Source organism: Cryptomeria japonica, chromosome 6 (genome assembly GCF_030272615.1).
Source record: "Cryptomeria japonica chromosome 6, Sugi_1.0, whole genome shotgun sequence".
Lineage (NCBI taxonomy): Eukaryota > Viridiplantae > Streptophyta > Pinopsida > Cupressales > Cupressaceae > Cryptomeria > Cryptomeria japonica.
This window is the reverse complement of record NC_081410.1, coordinates 500144841-500162132: the sequence shown is the minus strand read 5'-3', so window position 1 is coordinate 500162132 and position 17292 is coordinate 500144841.

Below are 17292 nucleotides of genomic sequence, written 5' to 3'. Positions count from 1 at the left end.
GTTTACCGGCATACTTAACTGATTTACCGGTATCAAGCATTAAGTTGGTTAATAAGTTTTTGGTTTGAATTTATTTGACAACTGATTCACCCCCCCCCCTCTCAGTTGTCTCTGGGACCTACAATTGGTATCAGAGCTTAGTCCTCTTTTTGCAAAAGTTTGACAACTTGAGGAGATCCAATGTCTACTAATTATTTCAGAAATGATAGTCCTAAACTTGATGGAACCAACTATGGGATATGGAAAATCGGAATGGAGACACATCTGAATTGCATTGGTAAAGACATCTGGGAAGTTACTAAGAATGGTTATACTGCTATTGTAGTTGGTCAGACTGCTCCCACTACTTTAGCTAAAGATGAAGAAAATGATTACAAAGCAAGAGAAGCACTTTTGAGCGCATTATCAGATCAACAAATCATGGGATTATCAGATAGGCCCACTAAAAAAGCTATCTAGGATCATTTGGAAACACTGAATGAAGGGGATTCCACAGTCAAACTTGAAAAACTTGAAAGCTTCTGAGTCAGGTATGAACATCTGAAAATGGAAGAAGATGAAAGGATTTCTGCTTTTATGGAAAGAGTAAATGAAATTATTTTGGGTATCAAATGTTGTGGAGGAACCTTGAGTGAAGATGAGATTGTTTCAAAAATCTTAAGAGGTTTGCCACTGGCATATAAAATGAAGGTTACTGCTATAAATGAGTTGAGAACAATGCCTAATACATCAGTAACTAGGGATACATTGATTGGAAAACTTTCAGCTTTTGAAATTGAGGAATTTGGTCCTGTTACTACTATAAAAACTGATTTGGCCTTCAAAGCATCAACATCATCTGCTCCATCCTTTGACAAATAAGACTGGAGAGCCTTTTATGCAAGAGAACTTGAAGAAACTAGGAAGGAGAATGAAGAGCTTGAAGAACTTGAAGCACTATTTGCAAGAAAAAAGCCATAAGGTCCAATTGGAAGTAAGTATGAAGGTAAAGCACCCTTTAAATGTTTCAACTGCAATAAGATTGGTCATATGGCTTCAAGATACCCTGATAGACATGCTAGACTAAGAGAAGAAGCTAGAAGGACATACAAACCTAATCCTGAATATCAGAAATACAGATTCAAGAAAAACAAAGATAAATCTTGTTACATTTCTGATGAAGGAGTGACTGATGATTCTGATGAAGATCCAGTAGACAATGGATGGGTCTTTGTTGCTATAATAGAAGATCAACCGGTACCTATTGCTCAACCGGTAGAACAATCCCTAGCAGCTAAAGTTGAATCAAAGGATGAATGGATTATTGACTCAGGATGCTCACATCACATGACTGGAGACAAAGGTAAATTCTTGAACTTTCAAGAATACAATGGAGGTTTAGTAAGATTCGGAGATGACAAAGCCTATTCAATCAAAGGTAAGGGTTCAATATCTCTTGATGGTAAACATAACACTGACAATGTCTACTATGTTGAAGGATTAAAACATAATCTTTTAAGTGTTGGTCAATTAGTTGAGAAAGGTTTTCAGTTACAATTTAAAAATGGAAAATGCAAAATCATGAATAGAACTGGTTTGGAAACTGCAACCGGTAATCAGACTAGAGGTAATATCTTTCATTTGAATAACAATGAAAAGGCATGCTTAATTACACATATAGATGAAAGTTGGCTATGACATAAAAGACTATGTCATGTAAATTTTGATTGCATGGTAAAAATCAGTACTTCTAAGGCAGTTAGAGACCTACCTAAAATTGTGAAACCTCAAAATACAATTTGCAAGGAATGTCAATTTGGAAAACGAGTTAGAGCTAGTTTCAAAAGTATTCCAGAAAAATCCAATAATGTTCTTGATTTAATTCACACTGATTTATGTGGTCCAGCTAGAACTAAAAGTTTACAAGGTGATAGATATTTCATGCTAATTATTGATGATTATTCTAGAATGTGTTGGGTTACTTTTCTCAGAGAAAAATCAGAAGCACTTGGGAAGTTCAAACTATTCAAAGCAATGGTTGAAAATGAAACCGGTAAGAAAATTAAATGTTTAAGATCAAATCAAGGAGGAGTATTCACATCTAGAGATTTAATTACATTCTGTGAAGTAAATGGAATCAAAAGATAGTTATCAGCACCTCGGACACCACAACAAAATGGAGTTGTTGAAAGGAAAAATAGAACTATTTTGGATGTAGCAAGAAGTATGTTATCAGAAGCAAACCTACCACATGTGTACTGGAGAGAGGCAGTAAGCACTATTGTCTATACATTCAACAAAGTTCACATCAAAGGTGAAACCGGTAAGACCCCTCATGAACTATGGTTTGGTAATACTCCTACTCTTAAGTATTTCAGAATCTTTGGAAGTAAATGTTATATTAGAAGAGATGAGTATATTGGCAAGTTTGATCCTAGAAGTGATGAAGGAATATTTCTTGGTTATTCATCTAAGAGTAAAGCATATAGATGTTTTAATAAAAGATTACAGAAAATTGTTGAGAGTACAAATGTAAAGATTGATGAACAATTCAGAGGAACTTCAAGGTATATAGACTCTGAACCGGTAACAGAAATTATGACAAATGAACCTACAATAAATCCACCAGTACAGAATGATGATCCAGTTACTCCGATATCATCAGAAGATTCCACAGTAAATGAAGAACAACAAGAGACTAAGACACCCCAGTATGTAAGACTGGATCATTCTAAAGATCAGATAATTGGAAGCAAATTTAAAGGAGTCATGACAAGAGGAAGATTGGCGAATGAAGAGGTATGTATTATTTCTCAAATTGAACCATTATCTATCAATGAGGCATGTGAAGACAAATTTTGGATTAAAGCTATGGAAGAAGAATTAGGACAAATAAAGAAAAATAATACTTGGACATTAGTTCCCCGGCCTAAAAATAAAAATGTAATTGGAACCAAATGGGTATTTAGAAACAAAATCAATGAAGATGGTAAGGTTGTCAGAAATAAAGCAAGACTAGTATGTAAGGGATATTCTCAGAAAGAAGGAGTTGATTACAATGAAACCTTTGCACCGGTAGCCAGAATTGAGGCAGTTAGATTATTCTTGGCCTTTGCAGCTCACAAGGATTACAAAGTTTATCAAATGGATATTAAATGTGCATTTTTGAATGGAGATCTTGAAGAGGAAGTCTATATTGAACAACCTGATGGATTTTCCTTGACAGATGACAATGATATGGTTTGCAGATTAAGAAAAGCTCTGTATGGATTAAAACAAGCTCCAAGAGCTTGGTATGCAAGATTGGATAAGTATCTTTTAAAGATTGGTTTTACTAAAGGAAATGCAGATAGCAATTTATATTACAAAGTAACTAATGATGATATCTTGATTATTGAAGTATTTGTTGATGATATAATCTTTGGAGGAGAAGATGAATTATGCAAAGAATTTTCTCTTGAAATGTAGCATGAATTTGAAATGTCTATGATAGGAGAAATAAAATTCTTTGTAGGATTGCAGATTTTACATACTGATAAAGGAATATTTTTGAGTCAATCTAAGTACTTGAAAGAACTACTTAAGAAATTTGGGATGGAAAACTCTAAACCGGTAAGCACACCTATGACTACAAATGACAAATTATCTCAAAGGGATTAATCTACACCTGTCAATCCAACTAGATACAAATCTATGATAGGAGGTTTACTATATTTGACACAAAGCAGACCTGATATTATGAATGCAGTATGTATAGTTTCTAGATTTCAGAGTAATCCTAGGGAAAATCATGAATCAGTAGTAAAAAGGATTTTTCAGTACTTACAAGGCACAGCAAATCTTGGATTATGGTATCCTAAAGATGAAAATTTTGATTTATATGCATACACAGATGCAAATTGGGCAGGAGATGTGGATGATAGAAAAAGCACCACTGGAGGAGCATTCTTTCTTGGAAAGAGATTTTTTTCTTGGTTAAGTAAGAAACAGAGTTGTACATCTTTATCAACAGCAGAATCAGAATATGTTGCAGCAGCAACAAACTGTACACAGGTACTTTGGCTTCAGCAAATGTTGAAAGACATAAAGGTAAAATGCAAGGAACCTATTACTATATATTGTGATAACACTACAGCAATTGATATATCTAAGAATCCAGTATTACATTCTAAAACAAAACATGTTTCTATCAAACTGAATTTTCTAAGGGAACAAGTTGAAGAAAAGGAGATAAAAATGGTTTATGTGAATACTAAAGAACAGCTTGCAGATATTTTTACAAAACCTTTGCCTAAGGAAAATTTTGAGTATCTCAGAGATCAGCTCAGAGTCTTACCTCCACCAGTAGAGACTTAGATAGTTGATGATTGTCATCAACCAGTAGAATTAAATGGACAAATCTTTTATTTTGGTATTTGATGAGGAAGCTACTTCTCAGGGGGAGTAGTTGGTATATTGAATTGGTTGGTATTTTGTATGAACTTGACTTTTTGTGACTTTGGCATTTGATGTCAAAGGGGGAGAGATATATGGAAAAACATTAGGGAGAGATGTATGGAAAAATGCATTATCTTTTTGAGGAGAGATTGGTATGAGAGATTGGTGTAAACACATATTACTCCCAGGGGGAGAAATGAAGATTGTTGGTTTTTGTACTTGGCATTTCTGTTTTGGCACTTTGATGGTTTTTCCATCTTGTGTTGCCATCAATGCCAAAGGGGGAGATTGTTGGTATTTTGGTATGGTTTTGTCATTGATGTCAACACCTACTAAATACACCTACTGTGGAGATCCAGCAACATTCACCGGCAAATAGTAAACTGTGCAACAGTTACCAGTATATGGTTCACTGATAGGATATAATGTTCACTAGTACCTGAAATGACATGGAAGACACTTGGTAATGTCGAAGACATCATGTGGACACTTTATTTTGAAGTAATAATCATTGGTATACTCTTATTTATATATTTGCTTTTACCGGCAAATAGGTCCAAGTTATCTAGGGTTACACCGGCAAGTTTATCTTTTCCAGATCAACATGGCACACTATGGAGATGATTTACTATGGTTGTAAATGCATCAAACTGACATGTTCAATTGGTTATTGCATCGGATATTATATTGTTTGTAAAATGTTTTTATTGTAATATCTTGTAGAGTCGACCTACTAAAATTGGTCTTAGGGTATGGTATAAATGTAAGATCTTATTTGTAAGATCAAGTGTGGAATGCGAAAAAGATTTAAGGGTATATGCGAGATCAAGCACGGATATACATGAAGACATCATTTGAAGGTGAAGTTAGGTTTTTGTAGAAGCATATCAGCATTACACCGGTACTGAATCTAGCATATGAAGATGCTATTTTGTGCAGTACATTCTCATTGGATTTAACCATCCAACTGTAGTCAGTGTGACTCCCATTTGTGATTGAGCAGTGAGCTCTAGGCTGTTGGCCTTTCTACATGTGCAGACCCCTTTTGTACACTTACTATCTACAGTAGTATCATCTGATTGTGGGTAAGGTTTCCCACTGTGGTTTTTCCCCTTACAGGGTTTCCACATACAAATATTGGTGTCATGTGTTGTGGATGACTTTGTGCTTATGTTTCATGCATTAATTCTTACCGGTACAGCAATTTTCTATTAACACTATTTACCGACATACTTAACTAATTTATCGGTATTAAGCATTAAGTTGGTTAATAAGTTTTTGGTTTGAATTTATTTGACAACTGATTCACCCCCCTCCCCCCTCTCAGTTGTCTTCAGGACCTACATTTTGAACTTTGTTTCGATCACCTCCATTTTTTCATGTTGAAGCATTTTTGAAGAATAGTTTTCTCTGAAATATTTGTGAACCATTATCCTCTCATCTAAGAATGAAGTACGCAACCTTATGTGCTTTCTAGTTAAAAGTATACCAATTTAGTTTAATTAGATTATTCCCTGAATAACTAATGGAGGGAGTTGCACCTATCAAAAATTCAGAGGGAAGTGGTGTATGTCACACTTACCCAACTGTTTACTTGAACCTTTGTCTTTCAAACAAGGCGACGGAGTTTAAAACAATTTAATTTGAAGAAAGGCAAAAATTTGTTCACTAACACATTTCTTAATAAACTCATCCATACCCATCATGGCTTGTTATTGATCTACATAAGTTTGGTTTGCCATCCATAACAAAATCTTTTTCTCACTTTTTCTTTCACCCATAATAAATAAGGTCCTATCTATAACTAGGGGCATATCCTAAACCTAGTGATGAAAGTGGATCCTTAGCATCACATGTTTTGAGGAGCATCATCTTTTTCATTCCTTCCTTCTTTTCATGCACAATCCATAAGAAAGATCACTTGCATCACCAATCCGCAATAAATTTTTCATTCTTCTCCATAATAAAGTATTGGTTTCATGGTATAAGTCAGTTTTAGATGAGACACAAGCATCATCAATGGCCTTTCAACAAATCAATCTTTTAGAAGGCTTTGACTACAATGGGTCTTTTCAACATTATCTATCCTTTATCAAGATGACAGCATTGTGAATAGATCAAATATGTTAACATATGTGGCAAGAAGAATTTATGACTTGAATATTTCAGTATATGTTGGTGTTGACTCTTTGATTTTCTTTGGATTTGATCTTTTGCGGTTTCATGTTTCCTATACCTCTCAAGGATGTCTATGGACTAGAGTGGTAATGGTAGGACACGATCACCTATTTTTCTATTTGTGGATGGTCTCTTAGTAATAATATGACTCATCCAAGGATATGAGGACACCATGGGTCTAGTGTAAATAGGGGCATTCTGTGTTTGTGAATGTTTGATCTCCATGCAAATTATACAATGACTATCTAGGTTTAACCTATACCTGGATGATCACAACACATTTCGCATAATATATTAATGATAATAAACACACAAGAAGCTCATTTCACCTCTATATCTTGTACCTTTTGTTGCCTGATCTCTTCATATACCTCTATCCCATGTATCCATGCATCATTTGACTGAGTATAATGACACACCCAAAATAAATCATCCATGCATCCTAAAATCACCACATAGTTAGTCCTACATATCATCATAATATTATTATAATGCATACATCTTTCATTCATGGTCATAAATACATGCATCCATCGCATAAACATCATAGCACAATCAACATTTAGGACATTCATCAACATCATGCTAGGATCATATCTATCATCATATCATAAGTAAATGCATTGCATAAACATCATCACATAGGTCATAATTGCATCACGCATCTACAAGCATACATCATATCTGCAACATAGGATCACATAAGAGAATATGAGACATCATATAGAATAATTGTATCCTCCTAATAGAGCATCATACAAACATATAGAATCTGAACATACATATAATAAGCATCATAAATAAACATCATAATCACGCAACATAACATAACCATATAGCTGCCAAGAATAGGTATCATCTCATATATATCAAAAATATAATCATTGTCATGATACAATGATGTCATATCTCAAAATGGTTGAAAAATCACTTGTAGGTGTCTACATCATACAGAAATGTAGTACTGGTACAAAATAGATCTGAAAGGGGATATGATGAACAATTGCCCTCTAACCCTGATGGTTTGTGTGGTATTTGAGCTCTCAAAGGACTTTCCCTAGTTAAACCTATAGTTGTCTCAGCTCTAAGTGGCCCCATCACCCCTACATTGTTCGACCTCTATCATCATTCTCATCTCCTAGCCTTGAACATCACTACAAAATTGCTTTATGCCTGGCTAGTTGGCATAGTGAACTCATATAAGTTTCGCTAGTACACTATCTCCTATGCTACTCTATATACGTAATTCATACTAGAAGAAAAATCACCTCAACTGTCACTTGAGTACTCTCAATGGCAGCCTTTGCTCTCCCATACCTCTCTATAGCAGCATCCCTCTCTACTGTCAATGTCTAGACCTACTCCTAGAGTGATACAATCTACCTTGCCTAGAATTGTATCTAGTCCTCCAAAATTTGCAATTGGGCTAACATGGCCCCAAAATTGGTTGGCTCATCCCAACCATTTCCTCCACTAGGCTTCTCATATCTACCCTCCCAATCCCATCCTTATCCTCCTACATATTTGACTATTGATCCCTCCTCCCCCTCAACTGGGCATGGGATATCATGTCCCTAAACCTATGTACCATGTCCCTTGTTGGCCATTTGGAGGAATTGATTGTGTTTTGCATTGATGTTTTGTCATTGATGTCAACACTAGTTGTTTTGGATGCTTTACCAGCACCCTTCTGGTTGGATTGGTTTCAGCATGATCTAGTATGCTCTGGTATAGTTTGGTTATGGAATTGGCTTACTCATGATACTCATGTTCATATTTAGCAAGTTGGTTTTGGTCTAGTGATCGGATGCTATCCTATTTGCTTGGAAGCTTGGCTTGTGGTTCTGGTGAGGGTTTCATTGACAGAGCTTTGATGAAGATCCTTGATGATATACATAAGTAGTTCTGGTGCAGCTTCCGGTATGGATTCAGGATGCTATTGGTGACCATGTTTGAGACTTGGCGGATGGAGATCATTGCTTTAGTGTGTGGACCTATATTGGGTCCTGGTTGATCTAGGTTATGGACCGGCTTAATGTAACATGTGGATTAGACCTCTCAATGTGTTTCTGGGATGTCTTATGGGTTGAATATTGTTTGTTTGGTCTAAGGATGACATGTTTTGTAATTATGTAATTGGTTTATTGTCTGGTGGTTGACCTAATTTTTTATGTTCTAGGGTTTGGATATATATGATGTAAGATCTCATTGTAGATAAGATAAGGTCATGGTATGGGATGGATATGTAATGTGCGAATAATGTAATATCATTCAGGTAGAGGATTTAGTTGATAATTGGAGATCGAGTTGGGTTTATGTAAGAGGATTTAGTCCTCTAGGTACTAAGCTTAACCGAAACTATACCAAGGCATAGGAGATACTATCTTTGCAGTTCATTCATTCTTCCAGATTGTAGTCTGGATTTCTATGTAGTCGGTGAGACTCCTTTTGTGATGAGAAGTGCGCTCTAGGCTATTGGCCTTCTTGCAAGTGCAGGCCCCTCAATTGTAATTCACATACTTACTGCAGAAGTATTATCTGACTATGGGTAGGCTTCCCACCATTGTTTTTCCCTTTATTGGGTTTTCCACATATAAATCTTGGTGTCATGTGGATGGTATTTATTCTCTAATTATTGTTTATGCTTAATTGGTTTGACTTCTATTCCAGTATTTGGTTTAAGTATTTTGGTATTAATGTTTTGAGTTCCAGTATTAATTTTTAATTGATAAATGTTCTAGTAATCTGTGACAACTGATTCACCCCTCCCTCTTAGCTGTCTTCTGGTTATTTGAAGTGTCTAACAATTGGTATCAAAGCTCTAGTCCTCTTTGTGGAATGCTTAACCGCTTGAGGAAGATCATATGGTGACTAACAGTTCAAGTTCATCTAGTTTATCTAGAGCTATCTTTCAGAGATATATTCCTAGGCTTGATGGAACAAATTACATAGTATGGAAGATTCAGATGAAGACTCATCTGAGATGTCTTGGCAAGGAGACTTGAGAGATCACACAGAATGGTGTTACACCTCATAATCCGACATCTGGAAATCCTCCTCTCGAAAAATTGGATAAGAAGCTTGAGAATGATTGTAGAGACTTGTGTGCACTTTCTAATAAGCAAATAATGGAATTAAGTGACAAATCATCTGGAAAGGCTATATGGGATAAGTTGGAGACTCTTAGTGAAGGTGACCCTACTATGAAGATTGCTAAATTTGATAGTTACCGGGTGAGATATGAAAACCTGAAGATGGAAGAATATGAAAGGATTACTGCATTCATGAAAAGGGTAAATGAAATTATTTCTAAAGTCTTGAGAGCCCTACCACCAGCTTACAAGATGAAGGCTACTGCTATTAATGAGTTGAGAACAATGGCTAATACTTCTGTCAACAAAGATACCCTGGATGGGAAATTACCTGCTTTTGAGCTTGAAGAATTTGGACCTTCTAGAGCTGTGAAGTCTGAACCAGCTTTTCATGCATCTGCATCATCAATGGTAAGAAAGATTGGAAAGCTTTATATGCAAAGGAATTGGATGATATGAAGAGAGAAGATGATGAGTTTGAGCAACTTGAAGCACTATTATCTAGAAGAGTACCTAAAGGACCGATAGGAAGTAAGTATGAAGGAAAAGCACCTTTTAAATGTTTTGCATGTAATAAGATTGGTCATTTTGCATCTAGATGTCCTGAAAGGAATTCAAGATTTGAAGAAAGAGTTAGAATATCTTTTAAGCCTAGCCCTCGATATCAGAACAAGTATAAGTACGAGAAAAATAGAGACAAATCATGCTACATAGAAAATGAGAAAGGCATTACTGACTTTGATGATGAACTTGCAGAAGACTCTTCTAGTGGTTCTGGCAATGGAAACGAATGGGTGTTCTTGGCTATCAAGGAAGATGTCTTGGCACTAGAAGAGAATGTACCTGAAGAGAAGGCACTTGCTGCTAAAATTGAAGACAAGGATATATGGGTAATTGATAGTGGATGTTCACATCATATGACTGCAGATAAAAGGAAGTTCCTATCTTTGCAAGAATTTGATGGTGATATGGTTAGATTTGGAGATAACAAAGCATGTATGATCAAAGGAAAAGGAACTATATCATTGGATGGTAACAATAATAATGATAATGTCTATTTTGTTCAAGGATTGAAGCATAATCTTTTGAGTGTAGGACAATTGGTGGATAAGGGATTTCAATTACTGTTCAAGGATGGAAAATGTAAAATCATTAATAGATTTGGTTTTGAGATTGCAACCAGTACACAGACAAAAGGTAATATATTTCATTTGAATTATGGTGAGAAGACATGTTTGATTGCACAAATTGATGAGAGTTGGATATGACATAAGAGGTTGTGTCATGTGAATTTTGATTGCATTGTAAAGATAAGTTCAACTAAGGTAGTTAGAGATATACCTAAGATTATGAAGCCCTATAATCCAGTATGTAAAGAATGTGAAATGGATAAATAGGTCAAAACCTCTTTTAAGAGTATACAAGATAAATCTAATTATATTCTTAATTTTATTCATACTGATTTGTGTGGCCCTGCTAGAGTTAAAAAATTTCAAGGTGATAGATATTTCATGCTAATCATTGATTATTATTCTAGAATGATGTGCAATACTTTTCTGAGGGAGAAATCTAAGGATTTTGAAAAGTTTAAAATTTTTAAAGCTAAAGTGGAAACTGAGATAGGATTGAAGGTTAAATGTTTGAGGTCAGATCATGGTGGAGAATTCACATCTGGTGAGTTTAATAACTTTTGTGAGAAGCATGGTATAAGGAGACAATTTTTTGTTCCCCAGACACCTCAACAGAATGGAGTTGTTGAAAGGAAGAATAGAACTATCTTGTATGTTGCTAGAACAATGATGATGGAAGCTAGTCTACCTCATATGTACTGGAGAGAAGTAGTGAGCACAACGGTTTATACATTCAACAAAGTACATATCAAAGGAGAAACTGGTAAGACACCTTATGAATTATGGTTTGGCAATACACCTACAGTTAAATATTTTTGAATCTTTCGTAGTAAATTTTATATTAGAAGAGATGATATCATTGACAAATTTGATCCTAGATGTGATAAAAGCATATTTCTTGGTTATTCTAATGAAAGCAAAGCATATAGATGTTATAATAAGAGATTGCAAAGAATTGTGGAGAGTGTTGATGTCAAGGTGGATGAGTTGAATAGACGTCAAATCAGAGTTGATGAGAAGGAACCAGTGGTGGAAATGATTATATCTGAAATGGTAGTATCTTTACCGAAACAAAGTGTTGAACCAATTACTCCGGTAGTATCACAAAATTATACAGTAACTAAAGAACCAGGAAGAGGAACAGAGAGTTAGAGGACTCTTAGGTATGTGAGATTGAATGATTCGGAAGATCAGATCATTGGGGATAAAAATAATGGAGTGATGACAAGAAGAAGACTAGAAACTAATGAGGTATGTTTAATTTCTCAAGTTGAACTAGTATCAGTAATTGAAGCATGTAAAGATAAATGTTGGTTGAAAGATATGGAAGAATAATTAGATCAGATTGAGAAGAAAAACACATGGTCTTTAGTTCCCCGGCCTAAAAATAAGAATGTTATTGGAACTAAATGGGTTATTAGAAATAAATTGAATGAGGATGGTCAAGTTGTACGAAATAACGCTAGATTAGTCTATAAATAATATTCTTAGAAGGGAGGAATTGATTATGGAGACAATTTAGCACCTGTAGCTAGGATTGATGTTGTAAGATTATTTCTTGCCTATGTTGCCCATAAAAACTACAAGGTTTATCAAATGGATGTTAAGTGTGCATTTTTTAATGGGGATCTTGATGAGGAAGTTTATATTGAGCAAACTGATAGTTTTTCACTTTCAGATCTTAAAAATATAGTTTGCAGGTTAAGGAAATATTTATATGGATTGAAACAGACACCTAGAGCTTGGTATGGAAGGTTGGATAAATATCTTTTGAATCTTGGTTTTACTAAGGGTAATGCTGACGGTAGTTTATATTATAAGATCACTGATGATGATATACTTATTATTGAAGTATTTGTTGATGACATTATCTTTGGAGGTGAAGATAAGTTGTGCATGGAATTTTCTAATAATATGGAGAAAGAATTTGAAATGTTTATGACTGGGGAAATGAAATTTTTCTTAGGTTTGTAGATTACTCAGACTGACAAAGGTATTTTCATCTATCAAACTAAGTATGCCAGGGAATTGTTGAAGAAATTTGGTACGGGAGATTTTAAACTGATAAGTACTCCTATGGTTACAAGTGAGAAATTGACAAGGAAAGATGTTTCTACACCAGTAAATCCTACAAGATACAAATCTATGATTGGAGGTTTGCTTTATTTGACTCAGACTAGGCCTGACATAATGAATGTTGTTTGCATTGCATCTAGATTTCAGAGTGATCCTAGAGAAAATCATGAGAGTGCAGTGAAAAGGATTTTTAGATACTTGCAAGGTGAATTAGAATATGGTTTATGGTACCCTAAGGATGATGACTTTACTTTATGTGCATATATAGATGATGATTGGGCTGGAGATGTTGATGACTAGAAAAGTACTTCCGGTGGAGCTTTCTTTCTTGGAAAGAAGTTGGTTTCATGGATCAACAAGAAACAATAATGTATTTCTTTATCTATTGTCGAAGCTGAGTATGTTGTTGTTGCTACTAATTGTACACAGGTTCTATGGATGAAGCAAATGTTGAAGGATATCAAAGTGCATTGCACTAGACCGGTAGTTATTCTCTGTGATAACTCTGCTGCTATTGGCATATCAAAGAATCCGGTATTTCATTCAAAAAAAAAGCACATATCTATCAAGTATAACTTTTTGAAGGAGAAGGTGGAAGAAAATAAAGTCAAATTGGTCTATCTAAACATTAAAGAGCAAATTCTAGATATTTTCACTAAACCTTTGCCTAAAGAACCATTTGAGTATCTGAGAGACATGTTAGGGGTTTCTACCCCTCTAACAGAGAACTAATTGATGCTTTTTGGCATCAGTCTAGTATGCATTATAAGAGGTATCATTCGTTCTGGCACTAATGTGGGGATGCTACTACTCAGGGGGAGTATTTAGCTTTTTGTTTTAGTGGTTTATGTTTTGCTTTGATATTTTTGTCAGCTTTTTGGCATTGATGTCAAAGGGGGAGAGATATTAATGTGAAAAAGAAAAAAGGGAATTGTATACATTAGGGGGAGAGATATATGTCTAATTCAGAGCTTTACAAAGATATTAGTCATAGGGGGAGTTTTGTCTTTTTTTAGAATTTCATTGCTATATCTTTATGTGGGAGATTGTTGGTTGTCTTCCATAGGGGGAGACTTATTTGGCATTTCTTGGTACTTAGATGTTTTTCACATCTAGTGTTTCCATCAATGCCAAAGAGGGAGATCATTGGCCATTTGGAAGAATTGATTATGTGCTGCATTGATGTTTTGTCATTGATGTCAACACTAGCTATTTTGGATGCTTTATCGGCACCCTTTTGGTCTTGGTAGGTTGTGTGGTTTCTAGTTGGATTGGATCTGGCATGATCCGGTACACTCCAGTATGGTTTGGTTATGGAATTGGCTTATTCATGATACTCATGTTCATATTTAGTAAGGTGGTTTTGGTCTAGTGATCAAATGCTATCCATTTTGCTTGGAAGCTTGGCTTGTGTTCCGGCAAGGGTTTCACCAGCAGAGATTTGATGAAGATCCTTGATGATATGCATAAGTGGTGTTGGTGCAGCTTCTAGTATGGATTCAGGATGCTATTGGTGATCATTTTAAAGAATTGGTAGATGGAGATCATTGCTTTAGCATGTGGACCTATATTGGGTCTCGGTTGATCTAGGTTATGGACTAGCTTAATGTAACATGTGTTTTGGACCTCTCGATGTAATTCTGAGATGTCTTATGGGTTAAATGTTATTTTTTTGTTCTAAGGCCGACATGTTTTGTAATTATGTAATTGGTTTATTATCTGGTGGCCGACCTGATTATTTATGGTCATTGGTTTGTATATATATGATGTAAGATCTCATTGTAGATAAGATAAGGTCATGGTATGGGATATGGATATGTAATGTGTAAATAATGTAATATCATTCAGGCAAAGGATTTGATCAATCATTGGAGATCGAGTTGGGTTTATGTAAGAGGATTTAGTCCTTTGAACTGAGCTTAACCGAAACTGTACTCAAGAATAGGAGATGATATCTTTGCAGTTCATTCATTCTTCCAGATTGTAGTATAGATTTCTCTATAGTTAGTGAGACTCCTTTTGTGATGAGCAGTGCACTCTAGGTTGTTGGCCTTCCTGCAAGTGCAAGCCCCTCAATTGTAATTCACATACTTACTATAGAAGTATTATCTGACTATGGGTAGGCTTCCCACCATGGTTTTTCCCTTTACCGGGTTTTCCACATATAAATATTAGTGTCATGTGGATGGTATTTATTCTCTGATTATTGTTTATGCTTAATTGGTTTATCTTCTATTCTGGTATTTGGTTTAAGCATTTTAGTATTAATGTTTTGGGTTCTGGTATTAAAGTTTTGATCGATAAATGTTTAGGTAATCTATGACAACTGATTCACCCCCTCCTCTCAGTTGTCTTCCTATTATTTGAACTATCTAACATCCCTATGGGTACATCGATGGCACCTATATCCTTCATACCTTTCAATTGCCTCCCCTCCCCTGTGATGGCATGTATGGTTGTCCTTCCCTCACCTCATCTCCCTCATCATATCCCTCTAAGCCAATTCCTCTCCATCACCTCCTTCGTCGATGAGCTAGTCTATCTCCATCTGTATCATTCTTAAGCCTCAGCATGGTCTCACCAACACTTGTCAACTATGGAAATGGATGCGCATGGAAGTAAGCCTCATAATGTGGGGTCATCCTAGCATCTATGACATTAAACCTCAGGTCCCAAACCACAAGAGTTAATGCCCTGAACTTAGACACAGTCCCCACCAAGGTATCTCTCATTTGGTCCATGCAAACTCTACATAACCTATCAGATGATCCTGTATCCTACCAAACTACCTGGATGTTGGCATTACACACTCCAATGAGAATTGTAGGTGATTGAAGGTATTGTCATTGATGGCAACCTTGCAATCTTATGGCACTGGCACCGGTAGACTCTACACTGGCAGATAGTTCACTGGTAGTGACAATAATGTTTATCGGCATCTTGGCTAACAAGATTTTGATTATTGTATTTAATTGTAATATCTTTTTGTAATTTGAATGGCATGTTGTAATAAGACTCATATATAAGTATGAGATCTTGTAGATCATTTTGTGCAAGACAACATAGAGGAGAGATATGATGGATATGTAGAGCGAATATTAAGGCAGACTTTGTAGAAGGGTTTATGGCTATTGTATAAGCTTAAACTAGTAGTGAACTTGGCATAGGAGATGCTTTTTGTAGCAGTACATTATATTGGATTCTCATAATCCATTTTGTAAGTCAGTGAGACTTCCTATTGTAATTGAGCAGTGAGCTCTAGGCAGTTGGCCTTCTTGCATGTGCAGGCACCTCTTGTAAGTAATATCCATTCATTGGCCACTGAGTGAATATAGTGGGTCAAAAATCACACCGAGGTTTTTCCCACACTAGGTTTCCTCATTAAACATCTTGTGTTATGGTGTGCTTTCTATGTTGTCTTTACTATTCATATTTACTGCATTAATTCTTGTTTACTGGTACATTGTTTTGGAATGCAAAATATTTAATAAGGTCATAAAATTTGTAAACCGGTTAGATACTTATTCAACCCCCCCCCCTCTCAGTATCTTTGGGAATCCTAACAATTGGTATTAGAGCCTAGTCCTCTATTTTCAAAAGCCTAATAGCTTGAGGAAGATTCTGACACTAGTACAGATGGAAAACTTGAGAAAGTAATTAGAAGGAGCTCTTGCAGACTTTGATGCAGAAAAGTTGAAGAATATCAAACTTGAATATGATCTAAGGACTGCATAGGAATTCATTCAATGACTTCAGGAGAATCTAACTATTGCTAGAAATAAAAGAAGAGAACTTCATGAGAAGATACAAAATGATGATGATGAAAAGGAAACTCTTAATGATCTTGTAAGCAAGATGAGGCAAGAAAACATGACTTTGAGGAATGAGATGCAAGATATGACTATGAGATTTTGTAAAGACACTGAAGGTAGAAAGAAGAATGAAGATGACTTGAATAGGAGACTCAATGATGTTGGAACTGAAAATCTAAGACTCAGTCATGAAAATGATATGTTAAAGATAGATTTGATTCACATGGAACATGATAAAACTGTACTTATGAGACAGAAGGAATTTTTGGAAAATGAGTTGGGTACCGCAAATCAACAAAAAGAGAAATTCAAGAAAAGTTCAAAAGAACTTGATGATATGCTGAAAATTCAGAAACCTAATGGAGACACTAATGGGCTTGGATTTGAAGTTGGTGAAAGCTCCAGTACTGCAAACAATCATGATCACACTAAACTGGTAAGACAACCTAATGCTTATAAATTTAATGGGAAATGCTTTAACTATAACAAGTATGGTCGTAGAGAAATTTAGTGTAGATCTAGAAACTATCAAAACACTAATGCACCCACCGGTCAATGTTCAAAATGCAACAAAATTGGTCACAATTC